Source organism: Chanodichthys erythropterus, chromosome 20 (genome assembly GCF_024489055.1).
Source record: "Chanodichthys erythropterus isolate Z2021 chromosome 20, ASM2448905v1, whole genome shotgun sequence".
NCBI lineage: Eukaryota > Metazoa > Chordata > Actinopteri > Cypriniformes > Xenocyprididae > Chanodichthys > Chanodichthys erythropterus.
Window position 1 is genome coordinate 38,104,908 of NC_090240.1, and position 27,379 is coordinate 38,132,286.

The 27,379-nt window shown below is 38.6% G+C and overlaps 1 protein-coding gene across 5 annotated transcripts in view; it reads left to right on the forward strand.

The window, feature by feature from the left end:
• Positions 1-27,379, forward strand: part of ddah1 (dimethylarginine dimethylaminohydrolase 1) — a 78,480-nt gene that overhangs the window by 29,008 nt on the left and 22,093 nt on the right. The window contains exon 1 of one of the 5 annotated variants that reach the window (XM_067370893.1): positions 25,312-25,646. The exons of the other annotated variants lie outside the window; for them this stretch is intronic. The gene's annotated coding sequence lies outside the window, so the exon portion shown is untranslated. Of the gene's footprint in view, positions 1-25,311; positions 25,647-27,379 lie in introns of those variants that run through there. 5 annotated transcript variants of the gene reach the window in all.

Below are 27,379 nucleotides of genomic sequence, written 5' to 3' on the forward strand. Positions count from 1 at the left end.
GGTTTCTAGAGTGTTGCTAGGAGACTTCTAAAGTGTTCTGGGTGGTGGCTAGGGTGTTGCTAGGTGATTTCCTGGGTTTTCTGAGTGTTGCTTGGTTGTTTCTAGGATGTTGCTTGATTGTTATTAGGGGGTTCTGTTCTGGGTGGTTTCTATGATGTTTGTTAGGTAGTTTCTAAGATCTTGCCAGTTGGTTTGTAGGGTGTTGCTAAGTGGTAACTCGCATGTTGTGGGTGGTTGCTAGGGTGTTGCTAGGTGGTAGACTCTGGTCTCAGTGATCTTCTGGTCTCTAGATATGGCTTGGGTCCCTCCTTCAATGTAAGTCTGTGGTATTTTTCACCTGTATTATCGTCCAGCAAATAATCTGATCACTTAGTAAAACAACTGTGTTTAGTTCCCACCCTGTAACCCGTGAACGCGCTCATTCAAAAACCAGTTTATTTAGACACACATCACTGCATTGCATTGTCTCTCAGTTGAAAGATGTGATTGTTAATGAGAATGGTGAAAGGAGGATAATTAAAATGCTAATGAGCCAGGGTTGCCAAGTTTTCCTACGTAATTGGGCTACTTTTAAATTACTGCCGCAGGTTGATTTCTCCCCTCACCCCCCACAATTTAAAGATTTATTGCATAAATTGTATTAGGCTGACTGCGGTAACCTTGAAATAGTTTACAGCCTAGCAATCATTTAATGGATGTGAATTATAGAAATGTAATAATGTGTGATGTGTATGGTTAAAGAGGTGTGTTTTTTGGTCTAGATTTAAACAATGTGAACAATGCTAGGAAGACTGTTCCAGAGTTTAGGTGGCAAACTGATTTTGATATTCTAGGTATTATCAGCTGGCCTGAATTCTGAGATTGCAATAAACGTGAAGGACTATAATGCATTAAGAGCTCGCTTAGGTACTGGGGAGCTAAACCATTTAGTGCTTTGTAAGTAATTAGCAAGATTTTAAAATCTATACAGTGTTTAACAGGAAGCCAATGCAGTGTTGATAGAACCGGGCTAATATGGTCATACTTCCTAGTTCTAGTAAGAACTCTAGCTGCTGCGTTTTGCACCAGCTGCAGGTCATGAACGCATGAACTAACTGTTCCGTATTTGTCACTGAGAGCATATGTGGAAGTTTAGAGATGGAAAAATGCGGTTTTACAGATGCTAGAAATGTGGCTTTCAAATAAAAGATTGGTATTGAATGCATTATGATGTTAATAATTACTTCTATAAGTGATTTTAAAATTAAAATTGTGTATAACACATAACAGTGACTGTTGAATTTTAGGTATTGGAGTGGCATATTTTGATATTTGGGATGGGGTCGGTGGGTCAGTTTTGGGCTATTTTTAATCAACCTTTGGGTTATTTTTGTTTCGCGGACCTGGCAACCCTGAACGTGCCCCTCAAAGGTCTCACGCCAGAATTGCTTGAAGCTTCATTGTCTGTAAATCGACCCTGAGATGTGTTGATCTAAATTTGAGGTAGACTGTAGTTTTGCCATCTGCGTGTGTTTGTGTGTGCGTTCGGCTGTACGGTGTGTGTGTGTGTGTGTGTGTGTGTGTGTGTGTGTGTGTGTGTGTGTGTGTGTGTGTGTGTGTGTGTGGTCTGATACACATTAGGGTTTTTGTGGGGTTGAATGTTCAGAGATGACAGGTCAAAGGCAGCATGTTGTGACCTCTGTGTGTGTGTGTGTGTGTGTGTGTGTGTGTGTGTGTGTGTGTGTGTGTGTGTGTGTGTGTGTGTGTGTGTGTGTGTGTGTGTGTGTGTGTGTGTGTGCTCTCGGCAAGGCCAAGTCCTTCCCGTCTCACACTAACACATGAAGAATTTCTCATTTCTGAGTGTGGGAAACTCTTTCAGTGAGAAAATCAACTACATTTAATCCAGTATGTGGAGCTTTTTGGTCACAGATATTAAGAAATTACTTTAAATCTACATAAAAGCATATATAAGCAAATGTTATTTAAGTAGTTTAATCTGAATAATTTTGATTATTGGCTGAGAAATGCAATTTTATTTCTATTCACGTAATTTTGATATTAACATATTTTACTGCTCTTATGGTTACTATATTCTTGATTATAACATCAGTATTGTTTTGACATGATCTTAATCACATTACAAGGACACACGGCATCGTCTGTGAGCTCCCAGCATGCACTGCAACAGATATATATGTATTAAAGTTGTCAAAAGTACCGTCTTCGGTACCAAGTTGGTGCTGAAATTTTAAAAATGTGATTTTCCCAGAGCATTTGAGTGCTGTTGAGCGGTTCCTTAAACACCTCTGATATGTGTGTGTAAATCTACTGGCGTGACGTGTGGAAAATGAGCGCACAGGGAAGCACTTGTAAGGGGCTCTTGTGGGGTTTCCAGTGTTTCTCTGTCTGTTTTGACTCATCCTCACAGTTCTACATCAGATTCACAAAACTGATTTCATCTGAAATAAGCTGGACTGGTAAGACAACAGTATGTCGTTAACGTCTAGTTAGCAGTGGAGGTCGTTGTATGATTCACACACTGCTGTGGTTTTAGGGTCAGTTGATCTAAGTGGCGGGTATGAAATGAGGTAAATCTCACCTCATACACTCACGTGGCCTCACACACATGCACACACACACACACGGATCAGTGTTTGCCGGGCTGGATTACGCTTCAGTGGAGGAAAAGAGCTGTTTGATTGACACGACACGTGTGTGTTTCTCCCTCATACTGTGAATACATGTTATTTTTCTCCTCCGCTGATGGACACACACTCGATTAGATCCAAACCCACCGGCACGTGTTTTCCCTGATTTACATCCCAACTTCACTCGGCTAACCAAGAGCTGTGTATGTGAGTGTGTGCATCTTATTTCTTATTAAATCTTATACTGTAATACTGTACAAGTTAAGGGGATATTTTCCTTAAAAATGATTATTCTGTTAAAATTTGGGGGGGTATTGACACGAAACCGTTTTCACCTAAAAACCGATTTTATTTTATGCGTTTTTGCCGTTCATTTACACGACAATGCCGTTTTTGGGGCCTGAAAATGCAAACTTTTGAAAATGGGTTTCAAAGTGCAAGTTTTTGAAACCAATACCGTTGTCATCTGTCTAAACTACAAAAACTGTCTGTAGGCGCATAGTGTTCCCTTACAAAGTGACATCACCATCTACTGGCCTAGCAGCAGAATACAGCGGTTTTAATGGGTTTACGGATCTGTGTAAATGGGGATTCTTTTGACAACGTTGTAGTCTGTACACGAAAAATGCAAAGGAAAACCTTTTCTGTTTTTAGTACACTGTTGTTCCAAGAAAAAAATCAGAAGTGTGAGTTTGTCAAATTCTAAACTCAATTCTGACTTTCTATCTCGCAAATCCGACTTTTTATCTCACAATTCCGACTTTATATCTCGCAATTCCGACTTTATATCTCACAACTTTATATCTCGCAATTCCGACTTTATATCTCGCAATTCCGACTTTATATCTCACAACTTTATATCTCGCAATTCCGACTTTTTATCTCGCAATTCCGACTTTATATCTCGCAAATCCGACTTTATAACTCGCAATTCTGACTTTTTATCTCACAATTCCGGCTTTATATCTCGCAAATCCGGCTTTATATCTCGCAATTCCGACTTTATATCTCACAATTCTGACTTTATATCTCGCAATTCCGGCTTTATATCTCGCAATTCTGACTTTTTATCTCACAATTCCGGCTTTATATTTCTCAAATCCGACTTTATATCTCGCAATTCTGACTTTTTATCTCACAATTCCGGCTTTATATCTCGCAATTCCGACTTTATATCTCGCAATTCCGACTTTATATCTCACAACTTTATATCTCGCAATTCCGACTTTATATCTCGCAATTCCGACTTTATATCTCACAACTTTATATCTCGCAATTCCGACTTTTTATCTCGCAATTCCGACTTTATATCTCGCAAATCCGACTTTATAACTCGCAATTCTGACTTTTTATCTCACAATTCCGGCTTTATATCTCGCAAATCCGGCTTTATATCTCGCAATTCCGACTTTATATCTCACAATTCTGACTTTATATCTCGCAATTCCGGCTTTATATCTCGCAATTCTGACTTTTTATCTCACAATTCCGGCTTTATATTTCTCAAATCCGACTTTATATCTCGCAATTCTGACTTTTTATCTCACAATTCCGGCTTTATATTTCGCAAATCCGACTTTATATCTCGCAATTCCGGCTTTATATCTCACAATTCTGACTTTTTATCTCACAATTCCGGCTTTATATTTCGCAAATCCGACTTTATATCTCGCAATTCCGGCTTTATATCTCGCAATTCTGACTTTTTATCTCACAATTCCGGCTTTATATTTCGCAAATCCGACTTTATATCTCGATATTCCGGCTTTATATCTCGCAATTCTGACTTTTTATCTCACAATTCCGGCTTTATATTTCGCAAATCCGACTTTATATCTCGCAATTCTGACTTTTTATCTCACAATTCCGGCTTTATATCTCGCAAATCCGACTTTATATCTCGCAATTCTGACTTTTTATCTCACAATTCCGGCTTTATATCTCGCAAATCCGGCTTTATATCTCGCAATTCCGACTTTATATCTCACAATTCTGACTTTATATCTCGCAATTCCGGCTTTATATCTCGCAATTCTGACTTTTTATCTCACAATTCCGGCTTTATATTTCGCAAATCCGACTTTATATCTCGCAATTCTGACTTTTTATCTCACAATTCCGGCTTTATATCTCGCAAATCCGGCTTTATATCTCGCAATTCCGACTTTATAACTCGCAATTCCGACTTTATATCTCGCAACTTTATATCTCGCAATTCTGGCTTTATATCTCGCAATTCCGACTTTATATCTCACAATTCCGACTTTATAACTCGCAATTCCGACTTTTGTATCTCGCAACTTTATATCTCGCAATTCTGGCTTTATATCTCGCAATTCCGACTTTATAACTCGCAATTCCGACTTTTGTATCTCGCAACTTTATATCTCGCAATTCCGACTTTATATCTCGCAATTCCGACTTTATAACTCGCAATTCCGACTTTATATCTCGCAACTTTATATCTCGCAAATCTGGCTTTATATCTCGCAATTCCGACTTTATAACTCGCAATTCCGACTTTATATCTCGCAACTTTATATCTCGCAATTCCGGCTTTATATCTCGCAATTCCGACTTTATATCTCACAATTCCCACTTTATAACTTGCAATTCCGACTCTATATCGCACAACTTTATATCTCGCAATTCTGGCTTTATATCTCGCAAATCCGGCTTTATATCTCGCAATTCCGACTTTATATCTCGCAATTCCGACTTTATAACTCGCAATTCCGACTTTATATCTCGCAACTTTATATCTCGCAATTCTGGCTTTATATCTCGCAATTCCGACTTTATAACTCGCAATTCCGACTTTATATCTCGCAACTTTATATCTCGCAATTCTGGCTTTATATCTCGCAAATCCGGCGTTATATCTCGCAATTCCGACTTTATAACTCGCAATTCCGACTTTATATCTCGCAACTTTATATCTCGCAATTCTGGCTCTATATCTCGCAAATCCGGCTTTATATCTCGCAATTCCGACTTTATATCTCACAATTCCCACTTTATAACTTGCAATTCCGACTCTATATCGCACAACTTTATATCTCGCAATTCTGGCTTTATATCTCGCAAATCCGGCTTTATATCTCGCAATTCCGACTTTATATCTCGCAACTTTATATCTCGCAATTCTGGCTTTATATCTCGCAATTCCGACTTTATAACTCGCAATTCCGACTTTATATCTCGCAACTTTATATCTCGCAATTCTGGCTTTATATCTCGCAATTCCGGCTTTATATCTCGCAATTCCGACTTTATATCTCACAATTTCCACTTTATAACTTGCAATTCCGACTCTATATCGCACAACTTTATATCTCACAATTCTGGCTTTATATCTCGCAAATCCGGCTTTATATCTCGCAATTCCGACTTTATATCTCGCAATTCCGACTTTATAACTCGCAATTCCGACTTTATATCTCGCAACTTTATATCTCGCAATTCTGGCTTTATATCTCGCAATTCCGACTTTATATCTCACAATTCCGACTTTATAACTCGCAATTCCGACTTTATATCTCGCAACTTTATATCTCGCAATTCTGGCTTTATATCTCGCAATTCCGGCTTTATATCTCGCAATTCCGACTTTATATCTCACAATTCCGACTTTATAACTTGCAATTCCGACTCTATATCGCACAACTTTATATCTCGCAATTCTGGCTTTATATCTCGCAAATCCGGCTTTATATCTCGCAATTCCGACTTTATATCTCGCAATTCCGACTTTATATCTCACAATTCCGACTTTATATCTCGCAACTTTATATCTCGCAATTCTGGCTTTATATTTCGCAATTCCGGCTTTATATCTCGCAATTCCAACTTTATACCTCACAATTCCGACTTTATAACTTGCAATTCCGACTTTATATCTCACAACTTTATATCTCGCAATTCCGGCTTTATATCTCGCAATTCCGGCTTTATATCTCGCAATTCTGACTTTATATCTCACAATTCCGACTTTATAACTTGCAATTCCGACTCTATATCGCACAACTTTATATCTCGCAATTCTGGCTTTATATCTCGCAAATCCGGCTTTATAACTCGCAATTCCGACTTTATATCTCGCAACTTTATATCTCGCAATTCTGGCTTTATATCTCGCAATTCCGACTTTATATCTCACAATTCCGACTTTATAACTTGCAATTCCGACTCTATATCGCACAACTTTATATCTCGCAATTCTGGCTTTATATCTCGCAATTCCGACTTTATATCTCACAATTCCGACTTTATAACTCGCAATTCCGACTTTATATCTCGCAACTTTATATCTCGCAATTCTGGCTTTATATCTCGCAATTCCGGCTTTATATCTCGCAATTCCGACTTTATATCTCACAATTCCGACTTTATAACTTGCAATTCCGACTCTATATCGCACAACTTTATATCTCGCAATTCTGGCTTTATATCTCGCAAATCCGGCTTTATATCTCGCAAATCCGGCTTTATATCTCGCAATTCCGACTTTATATCTCGCAATTCCGACTTTATATCTCACAATTCCGACTTTATATCTCGCAACTTTATATCTCGCAATTCTGGCTTTATATTTCGCAATTCCGGCTTTATATCTCGCAATTCCAACTTTATACCTCACAATTCCGACTTTATAACTTGCAATTCCGACTTTATATCTCACAACTTTATATCTCGCAATTCCGGCTTTATATCTCGCAATTCCGGCTTTATATCTCGCAATTCTGACTTTATATCTCACAATTCCGACTTTATAACTTGCAATTCCGACTCTATATCGCACAACTTTATATCTCGCAATTCTGGCTTTATATCTCGCAAATCCGGCTTTATAACTCGCAATTCCGACTTTATATCTCGCAACTTTATATCTCGCAATTCTGGCTTTATATCTCGCAATTCCGACTTTATATCTCACAATTCCAACTTTATAACTTGCAATTCCGACTCTATATCGCACAACTTTATATCTCGCAATTCTGGCTTTATATCTCGCAAATCCGGCTTTATATCTTGCAACTTTATATCTCGCAATTCTGGCTTTATATCTCGCAATTCCGACTTTATAACTCGCAATTCCGACTTTATATCTCGCAACTTTATAACTTGCAATTCCGACTCTATATCGCACAACTTTATATCTCGCAATTCCGACTTTATAACTCGCAATTCCGACTTTATATCTTGCAACTTTATATCTCGCAATTCTGGCTTTATATCTCGCAATTCCGACTTTATAACTCGCAATTCCGACTTTATATCTCGCAACTTTATATCTCGCAATTCCGGCTTTATATCTTGCAATTCCGACTTTATATCTCACAATTCCGACTTTATAACTTGCAATTCCGACTCTATATCGCACAACTTTATATCTCGCAATTCTGGCTTTATATCTCGCAAATCCGGCTTTATATCTCGCAATTCCGACTTTATATCTCGCAATTCCAACTTTATATCTCGCAATTCCGGCTTTATATCTCGCAATTCTGACTTTTTATCTCACAATTCCGGCTTTATATTTCGCAAATCCGACTTTATATCTCGCAATTCTGACTTTTTATCTCACAATTCCGGCTTTATATCTCGCAAATCCGGCTTTATATCTCGCAATTCCGACTTTATAACTCGCAATTCCGACTTTATATCTCGCAACTTTATATCTCGCAATTCTGGCTTTATATCTCGCAATTCCGACTTTATATCTCACAATTCCGACTTTATAACTCGCAATTCCGACTTTTGTATCTCGCAACTTTATATCTCGCAATTCTGGCTTTATATCTCGCAATTCCGACTTTATATCTCGCAATTCCGACTTCATAACTCGCAATTCCGACTTTATATCTCGCAACTTTATATCTCGCAAATCTGGCTTTATATCTCGCAATTCCGACTTTATAACTCGCAATTCCGACTTTATATCTCGCAACTTTATATCTCGCAATTCCGGCTTTATATCTCGCAATTCCGACTTTATATCTCACAATTCCCACTTTATAACTTGCAATTCCGACTCTATATCGCACAACTTTATATCTCGCAATTCTGGCTTTATATCTCGCAAATCCGGCTTTATATCTCGCAATTCCGACTTTATATCTCGCAATTCCGACTTTATAACTCGCAATTCCGACTTTATATCTCGCAACTTTATATCTCGCAATTCTGGCTTTATATCTCGCAATTCCGACTTTATAACTCGCAATTCCGACTTTATATCTCGCAACTTTATATCTCGCAATTCTGGCTTTATATCTCGCAAATCCGGCATTATATCTCGCAATTCCGACTTTATAACTCGCAATTCCGACTTTATATCTCGCAACTTTATATCTCGCAATTCTGGCTCTATATCTCGCAATTCTGGCTCTATATCTCGCAAATCCGGCTTTATATCTCGCAATTCCGACTTTATATCTCACAATTCCCACTTTATAACTTGCAATTCCGACTCTATATCGCACAACTTTATATCTCGCAATTCTGGCTTTATATCTCGCAAATCCGGCTTTATATCTCGCAATTCCGACTTTATAACTCGCAATTCCGACTTTATATCTCGCAACTTTATATCTCGCAATTCTGGCTTTATATCTCGCAATTCCGACTTTATAACTCGCAATTCCGACTTTATATCTCGCAACTTTATATCTCGCAATTCTGGCTTTATATCTCGCAATTCCGGCTTTATATCTCGCAATTCCGACTTTATATCTCACAATTTCCACTTTATAACTTGCAATTCCGACTCTATATCGCACAACTTTATATCTCACAATTCTGGCTTTATATCTCGCAAATCCGGCTTTATATCTCGCAATTCTGACTTTATATCTCGCAATTCCGACTTTATAACTCGCAATTCCGACTTTATATCTCGCAACTTTATATCTCGCAATTCTGGCTTTATATCTCGCAATTCCGACTTTATATCTCACAATTCCGACTTTATAACTCGCAATTCCGACTTTATATCTCGCAACTTTATATCTCGCAATTCTGGCTTTATATCTCGCAATTCCGGCTTTATATCTCGCAATTCCGACTTTATATCTCACAATTCCGACTTTATAACTTGCAATTCCGACTCTATATCGCACAACTTTATATCTCGCAATTCTGGCTTTATATCTCGCAAATCCGGCTTTATATCTCGCAATTCCGACTTTATATCTCGCAATTCCGACTTTATATCTCACAATTCCGACTTTATATCTCGCAACTTTATATCTCGCAATTCTGGCTTTATAATTCGCAATTCCGGCTTTATATCTCGCAATTCCAACTTTATACCTCACAATTCCGACTTTATAACTTGCAATTCCGACTTTATATCTCACAACTTTATATCTCGCAATTCCGGCTTTATATCTCGCAATTCCGGCTTTATATCTCGCAATTCTGACTTTATATCTCACAATTCCGACTTTATAACTTGCAATTCCGACTCTATATCGCACAACTTTATATCTCGCAATTCTGGCTTTATATCTCGCAAATCCGGCTTTATAACTCGCAATTCCGACTTTTTATCTCGCAATTCCGACTTTATAACTCGCAATTCCGACTTTATATCTCGCAACTTTATATCTCGCAATTCTGGCTTTATATCTCGCAATTCCGACTTTATAACTCGCAATTCTGACTTTATATCTCGCAACTTTATATCTCGCAATTCCGGCTTTATATCTTGCAATTCCGACTTTATATCTCACAATTCCGACTTTATAACTTGCAATTCCGACTCTATATCGCACAACTTTATATCTCGCAATTCTGGCTTTATATCTCGCAAATCCGGCTTTATATCTCGCAATTCCGACTTTATATCTCGCAATTCCGACTTTATAACTCGCAATTCCGACTTTATATCTCGCAACTTTATATCTCGCAATTCTGGCTTTATATCTCGCAATTCCAGCTTTATATCTTGCAATTCCGACTTTATAACGCGCAACTCCGACTTTATAATATATCAGATCAAAATGTGACAAGATTTTTTGTTGAAGTGAAAAGCTGTCTAATGATTTTGCCATGACGGAGTGTGAGGGTGAAATTAGGATAGAAATACTACCACTAAATTTAAATTACACCTCCACTTTGTTTTGTATAGAAATGTAAAAATTTTAATTCATTTGGATAACGGTGGCTTCAGTTCCATCCAGCTCATCCAACATGAGCAGGAGAGTCGTAAGTAATGCAGCAGGACCCAGACTTCACTGATCACATGACGAGAGTAAGTGACGAGATGACTGACAAGACCGTGCCGGAGACACTGAGGCTACAATTCACACAGACTGACGAAACGTTTCCTGGTCTGATGAGTCTGGCTTTCTGCTGCAACTTTCAGATGCTCGGGTCAGAATTTGGCGTAAACAACATGAAAGCATGGATCATCCATGGGTCAGGCTGTTGGTAGTGATGTAATGTTGTTTTCTTGGCACACATTTGGTCTCTTAGTGCCAACTGAGCGTTGTTTAAATGCCACTGCTGACCTGAGTATTGTTGCTGACCATGTCCAGCCCTTTATGACCACAGTGGACCATCTTCTGATCTGCTTCCAGCAGGATAACGCAGATGTCACAGACCTCAATCATCTCAAACTGGTGTACTGATCATGACAGATCGTTCACTAAACTCAAACGGCCTCACAGTCACCGATCTCAGTCCAGTGGAGCAGATTTTTGGGTGAACTGTCCCTTTAATAAACAGAAACAAACTCAATCCAAAGAAAACTGATGCAGTAACTCTCACAGAAACATGGATTTTCCAGGTTTGTCTGTTTCTTATATTGCTGAGCCTGCGGTTCTGACCCCACACACACACACACACACACACACACACACACACACACACACACACACACACGTGTGTCCTGCGGCGTGAGTCTCACGTGCTTGATGGATTGCAGCCACAATCTGATGCTTTTGTGTTTCAGTGATGTGTGTGTGTGTGTGTGTGTGTGTGTTCATATGTGTGTGTGTGTGTGTGTGTGTGTGTGTGTGTGTGTGTGTGTGTGTGTGTGTGTGTGTGTGTGTTCATATGTGTGTGTGTGTGTGTGTGTGTGAGTGTGTGTGTGTGTGTGTGTGTGTGTTCATATGTGTGTGTGTGTGTGTGTGTGTGAGTGTGTTCATGTGTGTGTTCATATGTGTGTGTGTGTGTGTGTGTGTGTGTGTGTGTGTTCATATGTGTGTGTGTGTGTGTGTGTGTGTGTGAGTGTGTTCATGTGTGTGTTCATATGTGTGTGTGTGTGTGTGAGTGTGTTCATGTGTGTGTTCATATGTGTGTGTGTGTGTGTGTGTGTGTTCATATGTGTGTGTGTGTGTGTGTGTGTGTTCATATGTGTGTGTGTGTGTGTGAGTGTGTTCATGTGTGTGTGTGTGTTCATATGTGTGTGTGTGTGTGTGTGTGTGAGTGAGTGTGTTCATATGTGTGTGTGTGTGTGTGTGTGTGTGTGTTCATATGTGTGTGTGTGTGTGTGTGTGTGTGTGTGTGTGAGTGTGAGTGAGTGTGTTCATATGTGTGTGTGTGTGTGTGTGTGTGTGTGTGTGTGTGTGTGTGTGTGTGTTCATATGTGTGTGTGTGTGTGTGTGTGTGTGTGAGTGTGAGTGAGTGTGTTCATATGTGTGTGTGTGTGTGTGTGTGTGTGTGTGTTCATATGTGTGTGTGTGTGTGTGTTCATATGTGTGTGTGTGTGTGTGTGTGTGTGAGTGTGTGTGTTCATATGTGTGTGTGTGTGTGTGTGTGTGTGAGTGAGTGTGTTCATATGTGTGTGTGTGTGTGTTTGTGTGTGTGTTAGTGTGTGTGTGTGTGTGTGTGTTTGTTTGTGTGTTAGTGTGTGTGTGTGTGTTCATATGTGTGTGTGTGTGTGTGTGTGTTTGTGTGTGTGTTAGTGTGTGTGTGTGTGTGTGTGTGTGTGTTTGTTTGTGTGTTAGTGTGTGTGTGTGTGTGTGTGTGTGTGTGTGTGTGTGTGTGTTTTTGTGTGTGTGTGTGTGTGTGTGTGTGTGTGTGTGTGTGTGTGTGTTCATATGTGTGTGTGTGTGTGTGTTCATATGTGTGTGTGTGTGTGTTCATATGTGTGTGTGTGTGTGTGTGTTCATATGTGTGTGTGTGTGTGTGTGTGTTTGTGTGTGTGTTATGATCGTTGAGCAGCTCTGAGTTATGACTGCAGCACATGGCCTGTGCATGACATCACTGGTTCATCAGTGTCCATAAACAGAACACACATGTTCCCTCTGGCATGTGTGTGTGTGTGTGTGTGTGTCAGTCCTCAGATCATCAGCTGACGTCATTGTTTCCCCGGTGACCTCTGTGCACTGGACTGGGGTCGATGACATCACCTGCTGCTCACACGCTACGCTCTTAAAGGTGAAGTGTGTGTCGTATTCTGGATGCTGGAGGATCTTCTCGTGTCCACACTGACCTCCTCCTGAGGAGATATCCAGCAATGTGTCCTATAGCGGATATACAGAACTGATTGGATTGTTTTAATTATTCACACAATAATAATGACAACAATACAAACATATGCTGAATAATTAGATTATTATAATTATTGTTTTACCATGTCAGTACATTTAAATTTTACTCTGCAATAGATTATTACTTAAATTTAATAAAAAAATCATTATTATTAAACAGTGTTTGTACAATATAGAATCATTTGAAATATTGTGTAAAAATAATAGTTTAAAATAATAAATTATAATAATTTATGAATGAATACTATTTTTATAATTTTATCACACATTATTATTACTATTTTATAATGTAAAAATTATTTTGATTAAATATTAATCATTAAAATACAATAAATATAATAGTTTTATCATAAATGATTACAATTTTTATTGTTTTTATAATGTATAAATTATTTTTTTATTTCTAAATGATTATTTATGATGTTAATTGTTCAATAATAATTATAGTAGTACTGTAGTTATTTCTTCTGTATTTTTTGATGAAGCAGAGGAGTGTGTTTGTGAATCCTCTCTCAGTTTCCAGTGAAATCCGCTGCTCGTGTTCGCAACTTCCTTCTCGTGTGTGTCGCTCGCTCTCTCGTTCCCAGCGCAGACGTCTGTTTTGTCCATCACACGAGAGCTTCTGTCTGGACCCGTGCGCTCCGAGCGTTACCACTTCAGGAATGATGATGACAGAAACATTCACGCTGGAAAAACACACATCTCCATCTCCATCCTTCTGCTTCCAGCAGTTGTTGTTGAATCACTTCTCGTTCGTTGGCCGCAGTGAATGTGGCTCGGTGTCCCAGCGTGCACCTGTGCCGAGTCCACGCCGCACCTCCGCGTGCCGTTCCTGTGAGCGCACGTCTGCTCTCAGACGGAGATGTCCGGCGATCCAGCGCGGATCAGATCTGGATATTCATGCAGAAATGGTTCACAGATGAGCTGCAGATCCTGTTGCATAAGAGCTTCCTGTGAACTCATGACTCTTATTATTATTATTATTATTATGATTATTATTATAGTAACACTTTACAGTAAAGTTCATAATGCAGTGACTAACAATGAGCAATACATTTATTACAGTTTTTATTCATCATTCTTAACATTATTTCATAAAAATACACCTGTTCATGAATAATATTAATAGATACTTTTCATTCAATGATGGATTAATAAATGTTGAAATTAACATTAACTGAGATTAATGAATGCTAATGGAACCGTATTGTAAAGTGTTATCATTATTTTACAGTGTAGAATTATTTTATAATTTCATTTTAATGTTACTACTATTTTACTGTGAAAAATTGGTCATTTAGTTATTAATAAATTGAATTCTTATTATTTTACAGTATGACATTTATTTTATAACTTCATTATAATACAATATTACTATTTTACTGTGTAAAATTGGTAATTTAAATATTTATAAATTTAATTATTAGCATTTTACAGTGTAGAATTATTTGATAATTTCATTTTAATGCATTATTACTATTTTACTGAGTAAAATTGATGATTTAATTATTAATACATTAAATTATTAATATCTTACAGTGCAGAATGCTTTTGTAGTTTAATTTAATATATTACTGTGTAAAATTAGTCATTTAATTAATAAATTATTATTATTATTATTATATAATATAGAATTATTGTAATTTCATTTCAATAAATTGTTTTACTGTATAAATTATTATTATTTTACAGTGTAGAATTCTTTTATAACTTAATTTTAATACATTATTACTATTTAAATTAAATTACTTTATTATTTTACAATGTAGAATTATTTTAGATAAATAAATTATTACTATTTTGCTGTGTACAATTATTTATTTAATTAATAAATTAAAATATTATTATTATTATACCATGTAGAATTATTCTATAATTTCATTTCAATAAATTATTTTACTGTGTAAAATTGGTCATTTAATTATTAATTATTTTACAGTGTAATTATTACTATTATATTATAATTAATATATTAATTATTATTTAGTGAATTGTTTTAGCCTTTAATTTTATTGTTAATAGTAATTATTAATATTATATGCATAATTATTTGTATTTATTTTGAATAAATAATTATTTTATAATTTAAAAATAAACAAAGTATTTACATTTCATTACATTATATACATGATATAAATATAACAGTATTGTTATGAATCATTATTCCAGTGTAAATCAGCTGTTTTCTATGTGAATATATAGTAAAGTGTAATTTATTCCTGTGATCAAAGCTGAATTTTCAGCATCATTACTCCAGTCTTCAGTGTCACATGATCCTTCAGAAATCATTCTGATATGATGATTTGTTGCTCTAGAATTCACGCGTGAGCCTGTAAACATGTGTGATCTACTGCTCATGATCATACCTGAACATCTTCCAATGTTTTTTAACTTATTTTATCGTAACATTTGTCAGATAATTTTAAACTATGTTGTATGTAGAAACACTTTATGAGCAAAATTTGTGACGGGTTTTTCAGCGAGATGATTTTCACCAAATCACCACTTAAATCTGGTAAAACCCTCGCAACCCTGTTGCTTTCCCAGGTCCAAACTGTCATGACTTAATATTTTTCAACTAAAACCATATTGTATCTGATCAGTAACTTAATGAGTTAATGAGATTTTACCTTCATTTAATCCCTTTTTTCTTAATTAAAAAATTGTGAATTTCTTTGAAATTTAATATGTTAAAAGAACTACTGCATAAAACAATGTGATGCAAAAATATGCATATATTTTTATCAATATTTATGAGAAATGTTATTTTATATAATACATCATTATATGAAATTTATAACAACGTATAACTTGGGAATTATTATCAGTATGAACTCCGGGTCAAAACGGACCCGGAACGTGAAAAGTGTAACAGTTTAGTTTAAACGGTTATATCTCTTACATTTTTTATTTTAAAAATCTGAAAAAAATTAATGAAGTATATTTTGACAGTCTTAACACATATCCAAAGTTTCATTTTCATAGTAAAAACCATGGATTTAAAAAAAAAAAAACAACTCTGGGTCACAATAGACCTGAAGGCATTAGTACGGTTAAATTCAGTGACTATTTATTCACCAAAATGTCATTTTTTCCTGGAGTACAAAATAAGTTATGAAGGATCTTCCTGCATCTTTTTAATACACAACAACATTTGCTGCGTGAGTGTGAGAAAATGATGACAGAATTGTTGATTTTGGGTGAACGTTACCTTTAAGCAGAACATGATGTGGATGTTAACATGAGATCATCAGAATAATAAACAGGACAGAGGACGATAAAGACAACCCACAAACAGGAAGGAAGATGATTCCCAGCTGAGCTCCACAATATTTCGAGGTAGTGGCCGGTTGTCATAGCAACGGGCATCTGTTGTTGTCGTTGTTGTTGATTTGTGAATGTTGTCTTGAGTGAGTTTGTTTGTCCGTGTTTTGTTTAAAGCTAGAAACTGAATCCTTTCCTGTTTTTGTTTCGAGTTCCGCATGGATTCGTCGTGTCATCGCGTGTTTTCTAATGCGTGATGTCATTGTTAGTTTCTGACCTCTCACATGTCTAACAGATGACAGATTATGGTTAACTTTACAATAAGGTTTCATTAGTTAAAAATGAAAGATACTTCTAAAGCTTTTCGATTCACGGTCGCTAAGGGCCGCCAAAACATTCAAAGTGGGCGGAGCCACTTTTATCAAAATGGCTATAACTTGTGAACGGATTGAGATATTTTTATCAAACTTGGTACACACTTGTATGGGCTCAATTTGTGGATGTGTGCAAAAGGATGTGGCGACTGGCCACTTGGTGGTGCTATAACAGAAAAAACCTGAAAATGAAATTTCATGAATCTTGAATACTTTGGAGCACAGACTGAAGTTTGGTCCCTTTTTATAGACAACCCTTGGCATATTATTGCTGAAGTGTAAATAAAAAGTTCATTATGAAAAATGCATAAAAAAAAACATTTTCAAGATGTGGTATTTTATATGTGAAATATATATTTTCCAAAAAAGTTGTGTTCCAGATTTGAGGTTGATATCTCAAAAAATTAGCTTTCAGTAAGTTTGTTTAGGCGCAGTACCAAACGCTTCCACTAGATTAAATTAGTCTCCCATTTGTTTCCAATGCTCTCGTTTTTGATTGTGAGCAATACAAGTGTGACTGTTTTTTTTCAAGATCATTTAACCTTTTTGAATCATGTCCATAATTTTTATTTATTTATTTTTACATAGCAAGTGCCAAAAACTTTAAGTTTCGTATCATTCTGATAAAGTAAAAAATTCTAAGAAAAAAACAAAACGTAAAGTTTTTCAGTCAAAAATGACAGAAGAGCATCAAAGGGTTAAACTGAGTGAAACTGAGAAATGGCAACTAGCTAACTGAAATAAAATAGGTTTTTATAAAGAAATATCTATCTATCTATTTATTTATTTATTTATTTATTTCCTGGTATCACTTTACAATAAGCTCTCATTTGTTAATATTATGGATTAACGAACATGAACTAACAGTCAACAATATGTTTACAGCATGTTTTAACTTTTCTTAATGTTAGTTAATAAGATGTTCATGTTAGTGCAGTAACCAATGTTAACAGATGCTTAAAATGCTGAGAACAACATGAACTAAGATTAATAAAAAATGCTGTAATTGACATTTTTATGGTTTTAGTTTTAGTTAACGATAATTACCCTGGTGTGTTTTCTTTGTGCAAGTCTTGGTTTCATTATTTATTGCATGTTGCGAGACGTTTGCATTCCTCTCTGGTTTAAACTCACAGTAACATCTCATTTCCTGCAGAGTTTCATTCTGACTTTTACTCATTTACTCATCCGTCGAGTCGTGAATTTAGCTTCAACGCAGTATTACAGCAGAAGAGAGTTTGACGTGCTGATTTTTGCTTTGGAAATGGAATTGAGTAAGTTGTTTTAGTAATACCAGAGTACATTTCAGGTTCATGCTTGAGTTTTCTTCAGTGTTGAGAGAGCGACAGATGGACAGAGATGGGAAAGGCATCAGGCGTCCCGCTGTGTTTGTTTGTGTAAGATGATGCAGGAATGTGAATCCAGATCATTCGTTTCTTCAGCTGTGGTGAATATCTGTGTTAAAGCGATAGTTCACCCAAAACTTAAAATGATCCCATGATTTACTCACCCTCAAGCCAATATGACTTTCTTCTCTAAGACAAACACAATCGGAGAAGTATTAGACTCTAAAATATCTTGGATTATTTTTTCAGTGTTTGGGTAGTTTTTGTGTTACCCAGATCCTGGGTCAGACGTAACAACCCAGCTTTTGGGTAGTTTTTGTGTTACCCAGATCCTGGGTCAGACGTAACAACCCAGCGTTTGGGTAGTTTTTGTGTTACCCAGATCCTGGGTCAGACGTAACAACCCAGCTTTTGGGTAGTTTTTGTGTTACCCAGATCCTGGGTCAGACGTAACAACCCAGTGTTTGGGTAGTTTTTGTGTCACTCAGTTCCTGGGTCAGACGTAACAACCCAGCTTTTGGGTAGTTTTTGTGTTACCCAGATCCTGGGTCAGACGTAACAACCCAGCTTTTGGGTAGTTTTTGTGTTACCCAGATCCTGGGTCAGACGTAACAACCCAGTGTTTGGGTAGTTTTTGTGTCACTCAGTTCCTGGGTCAGACGTAACAACCCAGCTTTTGGGTAGTTTTTGTGTTACCCAGATCCTGGGTCAGACGTAACAACCCAGTGTTTGGGTAGTTTTTGTGTTACACAGATCCTGGGTCAGACGTAACAACCCAGCTTTTGGGTAGTTTTTGTGTTACCCAGATCCTGGGTCAGACGTAACAACCCAGCGTTTGGGTAGTTTTTGTGTTCCACAGATCCTGGGTCAGACGTAACAACCCAGTGTTTGGGTAGTTTTTGTGTTACCAAGATCCTGGGTCAGACGTAACAACCCAGCGTTTGGGTAGTTTTTGTGTTACACAGATCCTGGGTCAGACGTAACAACCCAGCGTTTGGGTAGTTTTTGTGTTACACAGATCCTGGGTCAGACGTAACAACCCAGTGTTTGGGTAGTTTTTGTGTCACTCAATTCCTGGGTCAGACGTAACAACCCAGCGTTTGGGTAGTTTTTGTGTTCCACAGATCCTGGGTCAGATGTAACAACCCAGCTTTTGGGTAGTTTTTGTTACCCAGATCCTGGGTCAGACGTAACAACCCAGTGTTTGGGTAGTTTTTGTGTCACTCAGTTCCTGGGTCAGACGTAACAACCCAGCGTTTGGGTAGTTTTTGTGTTCCACAGATCCTGGGTCAGACGTAACAACCCAGTGTTTGGGTAGTTTTTGTGTTACCAAGATCCTGGGTCAGACGTAACAACCCAGCGTTTGGGTAGTTTTTGTGTTACACAGATCCTGGGTCAGACGTAACAACCCAGCGTTTGGGTAGTTTTTGTGTTACCCAGATCCTGGGTCAGACGTAACAACCCAGCGTTTGGGTAGTTTTTGTGTTACACAGATCCTGGGTCAGACGTAACAACCCAGTGTTTGGGTAGTTTTTGTGTTACCCAGATCCTGGGTCAGACGTAACAACCCAGCGTTTGGGTAGTTTTTGTGTTACCCAGATCCTGGGTCAGATGTAACAACCCAGTGTTTGGGTAGTTTTTGTGTTACCAAGATCCTGGGTCAGACGTAACAACCCAGCGTTTGGGTAGTTTTTGTGTTCCACAGATCCTGGGTCAGACGTAACAACCCAGTGTTTGGGTAGTTTTTGTGTTACCAAGATCCTGGGTCAGACGTAACAACCCAGCGTTTGGGTAGTTTTTGTGTTACACAGATCCTGGGTCAGACGTAACAACCCAGCGTTTGGGTAGTTTTTGTGTTACCCAGATCCTGGGTCAGACGTAACAACCCAGCGTTTGGGTAGTTTTTGTGTTACACAGATCCTGGGTCAGACGTAACAACCCAGTGTTTGGGTAGTTTTTGTGTTACCCAGATCCTGGGTCAGACGTAACAACCCAGCGTTTGGGTAGTTTTTGTGTTACCCAGATCCTGGGTCAGACGTAACAACCCAGCTTTTGGGTAGTTTTTGTGTTACCCAGATCCTGGGTCAGATGTAACAACCCAGTGTTTGGGTAGTTTTTGTGTTACACAGATCCTGGGTCAGACGTAACAACCCAGCGTTTGGGTAGTTTTTGTGTTCCACAGATCCTGGGTCAGACGTAACAACCCAGCTTTTGGGTAGTTTTTGTGTTACCCAGATCCTGGGTCAGATGTAACAACCCAGTGTTTGGGTAGTTTTTGTGTTACCCAGATCCTGGGTCAGACGTAACAACCCAGTGTTTGGGTAGTTTTTGTGTTACACAGATCCTGGGTCAGACGTAACAACCCAGTGTTTGGGTAGTTTTTGTGTTACCCAGATCCTGGGTCAGACGTAACAACCCAGCGTTTGGGTAGTTTTTGTGTTACCCTGATCCTGGGTCAGACGTAACAACCCAGCGTTTGGGTAGTTTTTGTGTTACACAGATCCTGGGTCAGACGTAACAACCCAGCTTTTGGGTAGTTTTTGTGTTCCACAGATCCTGGGTCAGACGTAACAACCCAGCTTTTGGGTAGTTTTTGTGTTACCCAGATCCTGGGTCAGATGTAACAACCCAGTGTTTGGGTAGTTTTTGTGTTCCACAGATCCTGGGTCAGACGTAACAACCCAGCGTTTGGGTAGTTTTTGTGTTCCACAGATCCTGGGTCAGACGTAACAACCCAGCTTTTGGGTAGTTTTTGTGTTACCCAGATCCTGGGTCAGATGTAACAACCCAGTGTTTGGGTAGTTTTTGTGTTACCCAGATCCTGGGTCAGACGTAACAACCCAGCTTTTGGGTAGTTTTTGTGTTACCCAGATCCTGGGTCAGATGTAACAACCCAGCGTTTGGGTAGTTTTTGTGTTACCAAGATCCTGGGTCAGACGTAACAACCCAGTGTTTGGGTAGTTTTTGTGTTACCCAGATCCTGGGTCAGACGTAACAACCCAGTGTTTGGGTAGTTTTTGTGTTACCCAGATCCTGGGTCAGACGTAACAACCCAGCGTTTGGGTAGTTTTTGTGTTACCCTGATCCTGGGTCAGACGTAACAACCCAGCGTTTGGGTAGTTTTTGTGTTACACAGATCCTGGGTCAGACGTAACAACCCAGCTTTTGGGTAGTTTTTGTGTTCCACAGATCCTGGGTCAGACGTAACAACCCAGCTTTTGGGTAGTTTTTGTGTTACCCAGATCCTGGGTCAGATGTAACAACCCAGTGTTTGGGTAGTTTTTGTGTTCCACAGATCCTGGGTCAGACGTAACAACCCAGCGTTTGGGTAGTTTTTGTGTTCCACAGATCCTGGGTCAGACGTAACAACCCAGCTTTTGGGTAGTTTTTGTGTTACCCAGATCCTGGGTCAGACATAACAACCCAGCTTTTGGGTAGTTTTTGTTTTACCCAGATCCTGGGTCAGACGTAACAACCCAGCTTTTGGGTAGTTTTTGTGTTACCCAGATCCTGGGTCAGACGTAACAACCCAGCTTTTGGGTAGTTTTTGTGTTACCCAGATCCTGGGTCAGACGTAACAACCCAGCTTTTGGGTAGTTTTTGTGTTACCCAGATCTTGGGTCAGACGTAACAACCCAGCGTTTGGGTAGTTTTTGTGTTACCAAGATCGTGGGTCAGACGTAACAACCCAGCGTTTGGGTAGTTTTTGTGTTACCAAGATCCTGGGTCAGACGTAACAACCCAGTGTTTGGGTAGTTTTTGTGTCACTCAGTTCCTGGGTCAGACGTAACAACCCAGCGTTTGGGTAGTTTTTGTGTTCCACAGATCCTGGGTCAGACGTAACAACCCAGTGTTTGGGTAGTTTTTGTGTTACCAAGATCCTGGGTCAGACGTAACAACCCAGCGTTTGGGTAGTTTTTGTGTTACACAGATCCTGGGTCAGACGTAACAACCCAGCGTTTGGGTAGTTTTTGTGTTACCCAGATCCTGGGTCAGACGTAACAACCCAGCGTTTGGGTAGTTTTTGTGTTACACAGATCCTGGGTCAGACGTAACAACCCAGTGTTTGGGTAGTTTTTGTGTTACCCAGATCCTGGGTCAGACGTAACAACCCAGCGTTTGGGTAGTTTTTGTGTTACCCAGATCCTGGGTCAGATGTAACAACCCAGTGTTTGGGTAGTTTTTGTGTTACCAAGATCCTGGGTCAGACGTAACAACCCAGCGTTTGGGTAGTTTTTGTGTTCCACAGATCCTGGGTCAGACGTAACAACCCAGTGTTTGGGTAGTTTTTGTGTTACCAAGATCCTGGGTCAGACGTAACAACCCAGCGTTTGGGTAGTTTTTGTGTTACACAGATCCTGGGTCAGACGTAACAACCCAGCGTTTGGGTAGTTTTTGTGTTACCCAGATCCTGGGTCAGACATAACAACCCAGCGTTTGGGTAGTTTTTGTGTTACACAGATCCTGGGTCAGACGTAACAACCCAGTGTTTGGGTAGTTTTTGTGTTACCCAGATCCTGGGTCAGACGTAACAACCCAGCGTTTGGGTAGTTTTTGTGTTACCCAGATCCTGGGTCAGACGTAACAACCCAGCTTTTGGGTAGTTTTTGTGTTACCCAGATCCTGGGTCAGATGTAACAACCCAGTGTTTGGGTAGTTTTTGTGTTCCACAGATCCTGGGTCAGACGTAACAACCCAGCGTTTGGGTAGTTTTTGTGTTCCACAGATCCTGGGTCAGACGTAACAACCCAGCTTTTGGGTAGTTTTTGTGTTACCCAGATCCTGGGTCAGATGTAACAACCCAGTGTTTGGGTAGTTTTTGTGTTACCCAGATCCTGGGTCAGACGTAACAACCCAGTGTTTGGGTAGTTTTTGTGTTACACAGATCCTGGGTCAGACGTAACAACCCAGTGTTTGGGTAGTTTTTGTGTTACCCAGATCCTGGGTCAGACGTAACAACCCAGCGTTTGGGTAGTTTTTGTGTTACCCTGATCCTGGGTCAGACGTAACAACCCAGCGTTTGGGTAGTTTTTGTGTTACACAGATCCTGGGTCAGACGTAACAACCCAGCTTTTGGGTAGTTTTTGTGTTCCACAGATCCTGGGTCAGACATAACAACCCAGCTTTTGGGTAGTTTTTGTGTTACCCAGATCCTGGGTCAGATGTAACAACCCAGTGTTTGGGTAGTTTTTGTGTTCCACAGATCCTGGGTCAGACGTAACAACCCAGCGTTTGGGTAGTTTTTGTGTTCCACAGATCCTGGGTCAGACGTAACAACCCAGCTTTTGGGTAGTTTTTGTGTTACCCAGATCCTGGGTCAGATGTAACAACCCAGTGTTTGGGTAGTTTTTGTGTTACCCAGATCCTGGGTCAGACGTAACAACCCAGTGTTTGGGTAGTTTTTGTGTTACACAGATCCTGGGTCAGACGTAACAACCCAGTGTTTGGGTAGTTTTTGTGTTACCCAGATCCTGGGTCAGACGTAACAACCCAGCGTTTGGGTAGTTTTTGTGTTACCCTGATCCTGGGTCAGACGTAACAACCCAGCGTTTGGGTAGTTTTTGTGTTCCACAGATCCTGGGTCAGACGTAACAACCCAGCTTTTGGGTAGTTTTTGTGTTACCCAGATCCTGGGTCAGATGTAACAACCCAGTGTTTGGGTAGTTTTTGTGTTCCACAGATCCTGGGTCAGACGTAACAACCCAGCGTTTGGGTAGTTTTTGTGTTCCACAGATCCTGGGTCAGACGTAACAACCCAGCTTTTGGGTAGTTTTTGTGTTACCCAGATCCTGGGTCAGATGTAACAACCCAGTGTACACTATGAATCAGTAGTCTTGTGTCTGGCATCAGCTCTTCAGATCTGTGTGTTTGTGAGTTTACAGTCAGTAGTTTGAGTTGTGAAGGTTACAGTATTGAGGGAATATCACACTCTCTGTCAGGCAATTGTTGTTGTCGCTCTGAGATCAGCAGGAATGTGCAGCACATGGTACTGATGAAGAAAACTCAATGTCTGTGTGTTATTATCTGAAGAATATCAACTATCTGAGGTATGTGATGTGTTCCAGATGTGTGTGTGTGTGTGTGTGTGTGTGTCTGTGTGTGGTAATGTGTGTGTGTGTGTGTGTGTTATTAATCCCAGTGATGTTGTAAATAATGTTTGAAACGAATCATCGAGTGGTCAGTCTGTGTAGTAGGGATGTTGTCGTGTCACATGACCAACATTTCGGTAGTCTACAAGGGAATGACACTTCAACACTCCATTATTAAAAAGTAAAAAATAAATATTAACATATTAAAAGGAAACCATGGCACATGTATGGTCTTTTTACTTTCTTTTTCTTTTTTGAAAAAAATTAACGATTAATGAAATTTTTAAAAGTTTTTTTATTTAATTTTTTATAATATAATTATTTTAATTGTCTAATAAGCTTTATTTATTCAAATTAATTGCTTCCATTTTATAGATATATAAAATACATACAATAAATCAATATTAATATAAAAGGGTTTTTTTATAGTTTGAATGCTTTGGTTAATTTGCTGTTATCACAAATATATGCCATGTTTTAATTTAATACGTTTAATATATTTTTTTTTACTTTTTAAATAAATGAATCATAGCAAATACATTATTTAAAATAATTATGTTTTTATTAATATGAAATTGTATTATAAAGTTTTATATTTCTTATATTTAAATTATTATTTTTTTAAATTATATCTATTTGATATCATATATGATATGATATTTCTATTTATGAATTATAAAATTTAATTAGTTTTTTAATAATTATTTTTATTATTTATGTAAAAATCATTATTTATCGATTGCTTCTGTTTTTTAGTAAATAAATATCAACATTTAAGTTGTTTAATAGTTTATGCAATGGTTCATTTGCTGTTATCACAAATATATATACCATGTTTATATTTCAGAATTTATTTAATGATTTAATTTTGAGTAATTTGGCCTTCCATATTGCTTCGTTTTTTTTGTGTTTTTTTTTTTACTTTTTTGCTGATTCATTTATTAAAAATTAAAAATTATGATTAACATATTAAATTAAAAAAGTGGCATTGCTTCAAGCTTTTTTAAAATACTTTATTTGCTAAGATTATCACACACACACACTTGATCACACTTCAGTCGTCCAGTCAGCTCTGGAGTTCTGCTGTTTAACACTCAGGGTCAGTAGTTTGTTTAAATCTGTCTGTAAGAGTGAGTAAAGCTGATGATGGATCAGTTGTTTACACACACACACACACACACTTTCTCTCATGGTCTCGTCATCTGTTTCCCTCTCCGGCGGGTTCCACGTGGCTGCGCGGGTGAAAGGTGAACGTCCTGACAGAGGTGTGTCTGTGAACGGAGCATTAGCGGAGGGATGTCTGCGCTTTTCCCATCAGTGTCTGGGATCAGTGTTTCCATGACGGAGTGTGTCTGGATCTGCAGGAAGAGCCTCGTGTGGAGCAGCGCTGATACAGACGAGCTCCTGACGGACATGTGGAACACACACATCGATCACGCCGTGTGTGAGTGAGAGTGTGTGTGAGTGTGTGTGTGTGTGTGTGAGTTTGTTTTGTTTCATGAACCGATTGATTGATTGATTGATTGTGTTCAGTTAATTAAGTTCATATGCAGCGGTCAGATTCTCTGCAGTAATAACTGTAATGTGACGTTTACTGTTACTGTCACTTTAAAACGAGTCACATTGTATTGTGCTGATCAGAGTTTGATCTTCCCACTGATTTTACTCCCAGAGGCTTGGAGAATCAGTTCAGCTGAATCGTTTAAAAGAACTGAACTAATGGACATGTGCTGGAGAGTTCATGGATCACAAGATCAGACACATCTGGAGGAAACGCTGCCCATATAAGGCTCGTATCCGACGGGTCAACGCTAAAATTAGACGCTCCTCACAGGGATGAATCCGCGTGTGAGGCTCAGATAAACAGACGAGGTCCAGGCCTGAAGATGACCTCATGTAGTCGAGGTTCGTTATCATCTGTGAGCTCTGCCGGCTGTTTCAATCAAATTGCATCCAAAAAAAAGAAAAGAAAAAAAAGTGGGTTTCTGGGAAACCCCTTCTTTATTATTTATGGAAAACTCCATGACAGCTTTTACTCTCTCATCTCTCACACACACACACATTCCACATTTTCTTTGGTCTGTTGTTAATTTTCTTATTCATTTTTCATACAAGCTTTTCATATTTCGGTGGAGGCTCCCCTCCAGGACAGGAGCCAGAACATTCTTCGGAAAAAACATTCGTTCCCGGGCCGGAGCTGCTCTTCCCCACACAATGAGCGTTGTGTTCCCTGAGCGTCCACGGCTGAAATCAGAGACCGCAGACGGGCTGAGACGAGATGAGACGTATTGTCTGTCCCAGATGGTGCGTTCGTATCTGCTCAGCGTTTAGTGTTGGTTATAAACTGAGCACATCATCTAGAGCAGGGTTATTATAGCATCAACGATGAACTGTTATTGTTTTTGTTAATATTTTGAATTAGAATTGTTCACTTTGATTGTGGTTAAAGTTTAGGTCATTTTTCCAATGGTAAGTTTTAGGCAGGTGGAGCTGGGGAGGTGGAGGGGCAAACACTGAACCAGACTCTTTAAATCTGATTGGCTGCAGGATCAGCAAAGGCCAATCAGCTTGTGCCATGCAGTAATGATGTCATTGCTTGTGGATTGCACGTAAGGCCCTCTTAAGATGCGTTTTAGTCGGTTGAATCACAAGTGGACGACACTAAATACAGGAGTAAAACATTTTGAGCTTTCGAGCACTTCCAGAGGTCGATGAAAACACGTAGCTGCTAAACTCTCCATCTACTAACCTAGCGTGTAACGCGTCTCCCGACACGTTTATATGTAAATTGCGCGATCTTATTTTGTCCTTTAGATTGAAAGATCTGAATTAAGATATTTTTGATGAAATCCGATGGCTCAGTGAGGCCGGAACAATGACATTTCCTCTCTCAAGATCCATTAATGTACTAAAAACATATTTAAATCAGTTCATGTGAGTAAAGTGGTTCAATATATTATAAAGAGACGAGAATATTTTTGGTGCACCAAAAAAAACTAAATAACGACTTATATAGTGATGGCCGATTTCAAAACACTGTTTCAGGAAGCTTCAGAGCTCAGGGGTTCTAATTTTTTTACTGTCTTTTTTGGCGATAGGTGTTGTTTTCTTTTGGACACTGATTGCACACACACTCGTCCACTGAGTCATGTGACTTACCGTGTGTCATGTGATAAA